Source organism: Neltuma alba, unplaced genomic scaffold, assembly GCF_004799145.2.
Source record: "Neltuma alba isolate B1F8T4 unplaced genomic scaffold, ASM479914v2 tig00012147_pilon, whole genome shotgun sequence".
Classification (NCBI taxonomy): domain Eukaryota; kingdom Viridiplantae; phylum Streptophyta; class Magnoliopsida; order Fabales; family Fabaceae; genus Neltuma; species Neltuma alba.
Genome location: NW_021636696.1, coordinates 1 through 2,822, shown reverse-complemented (window position 1 = coordinate 2,822; position 2,822 = coordinate 1). Strand labels below are relative to the sequence as shown.

Below are 2,822 nucleotides of genomic sequence, written 5' to 3'. Positions count from 1 at the left end.
AAAGCAATACCTTGAACAGTAAGATGCTTAGCAACAAAAGAAGCAAGATTTACTTCAGTCGATGTACCCCCCTCACAGCCAATAATAAACAGCCTCCCACCAACCTTCAAGCTCTCAAGGTTCCGGCTATAATAGGATGGTCCCATAAAATCAAGAATAACATTAACGCCTATCATTAAACAGCAATTACATTATGTAAACATTAGATTAATCAAGCATCAAGGGGTACTGAACAGCTTCATATCAACGCTTAAATGCTTTACCCTTGTAACAAAGTCCTCCGTTTTATAATTGATACATGCAGCAGTACCAAGATCCTTGCAGAAAGCTAATTCTCTTTACTTCCTGCTAATCCACATCTAAAAGGACGAGTGCTTGGCATTCACCACTCAGAAATTTCAATCATAGAGATACATAGTTAGCTCCACGAAATGTGCCAATTTTAATGGACCTATTGAAGATAGTTAATTTACAAGAAAAAAGTTGCATAAAAACTACTGGACCTGCTGTGACAAGTACTCTGACTCCATGATACTTAGCTATTTGTATGGCAAATGTACCAATTCCACTAGAGCCACCGTGTACTTGAGAATTAATGGATTCAAGTTAACATAACTATTATTAAGTCACAACTAGAGACTCATGGAAGGTCAGCACAATAGAAGGGAAAAATTCAGGTAATTTACCTAGAGCATACAGAATCGATAATTTTGCAAAGGACTAAAGGTACTTCGGGAAGTATAGATGCATTGATGGAAGTTATTTCAATATGAATGGATGTTATTCAATAAAATATTTACATCCTTGTGCGTCTTAAAACTAACTCAAACATGTTTTGAATTCCCTATAACATCAGAGTTGTTAATTTCTATGCATGCATTCAATCCAAACTCTATGCATGCATTTAACCCAAACAAGAGTTAATTAAACAGAAGAATACAAAAAAAGTACTGGCATGCTACATAGCTTCATTTAGAGTGGTAAAAATTGACAAGATGGGAGTCACGAGATATGCTGCCTCTGCTGACTTGGTTCAAAACAACATAGGTATTGAACATTAACTAAAATAATTTTCTCTTCATAGATAAATTATTAGAATCAAAATTTGCCAAGAACATCTCTCTTTTGGATAGCCAGCTCATCATAAAAACAGTAAAACACATTAGTACATGCAACTTAGGAAATGCAGCTGCATCCTTCAGAGAATCTGTAGGTGGAATCAGAAGAACTTGTCCAGTAGGAACGGCAACTTTCTCAGCATAACCCCCTCTACTAAGAAGAGCACATACCTCTAAGCCCCACCTTATATATTAATGCAATTTTAATTCATTCACACACTACACAACTAGTCGGTTTCGACCACTTGAGTAAAACAGAACCTTCAGGTTAATTCTGATCAACGGAACACAAAGGACCCCAATATCAGTGTATTCGATCATCACTGAGGTTAAACGCATTGTTTTATTCAATAACCTTCATAGTTCATTTGCAACAAGAAGGGAGAAGTAATTTCAACTATCAATCTGAGCATGCTAGAATATAGAAACACGCAAAGCTTATTCCTTTGAAAGGCACATGTTCTTATCACAAGACGCAGTGGAAGAACTTTCTGTTTTTAAGAGACCCAACAACTAAGTACACGGAAAGCAATGTTCCCTTGATATCTTCCTCGTCGTTTCCTCAGAAACTTGGATTAAAAATATACCACTACCCTGCAAACCCAAAACTCAGAATAATAAATGTTGAGTACATGGTCACCAATTTTCCACCTGGAAGCATTTTTCCCACGGCTTCAACAGTTCCGAAACACTCCAATCCCAGGTAAGGGCTCGCACCTCTTGGGGCGGGTATGAACCTTTCCTCTGAAGGGTATCAGCTCGATTCAGTGCGGTTGCTGCTATTTTGATGAGGACCTCATCGTCCTTCATTTTGGAAAAGCTGAATTTGCTTCGTCTCTCTGTCGCTGGAAGGTCACTCACAGAACTTGCTAGCAATGCACCATGTACTCCACTGATGGGCGTATTCCTTGGCACCCCGCACCCATCACGGTGAAAAATACAGTGTCACGTCCTGATGAATGATTGTGCCATCCCGATATTGAATTCGTGATATTATATTTTGCACGAATCAATCACATATTCGAGCAAACGATCACATATTAGCCCTGATTGCACTGAAGCTACTAATATTTTGCATAGAGATTGTGATATTACACATTCCTTCAGAGGCGTTGTTGATGAAACTAAATTATTATTGTTATTTTTTAATAAAGATGAAGCTAAATATATTATTATTTTTTAATAAAGATTGGCATTTGACGGTTCTATGCCTGATTATCTTGCCCAGTTATGACATAAGATTGAAGAAAATTATTATATCTTTGATCACGTTTCATCTTTCTTAACGTGAGATGGATATCGATGAAAAAACCCTCTTTTTTTATTTGTAATCTTGACTTTGTTCTATTGTGTTTGCATTTGTTTGAATCATGTACATACTACTTTATTTTTTGTTTTGTTTTGCCAACCATACTAGCTTTATTAGACTTTTAGTGAATGTTATATTTTGCACAAATTATTGTCATTTTTAAGAAAAAATCAATTCAAAATTAAAAAGACTACAGTAAATAGGCGATGATGCCATGGTATGGGAAAAAAAAAATCAACGCTCTCACATATTTTAACGTGACCGGCACGAAGTATAAGGAATTTCTCACTTTATAAGCCTATTTAACTTTATATTTTTCTACTCCTCCGCTTTAATATAGGACTCAATTCTTGAGTTAGTTTTGGTTCTAAATATAAGACCCATTTATCATATTT

At 36.0% G+C, this 2,822-nt stretch overlaps 1 pseudogene; it reads right to left on the bottom strand.

Moving 5' to 3' along the window:
- Positions 1-218: 218 nt before the first annotated feature.
- LOC114723582 (quinone oxidoreductase PIG3-like) lies at positions 219-1,978 on the bottom strand (annotated as a pseudogene).
- Between the last annotated feature and the right edge of the window lie 844 nt (positions 1,979-2,822).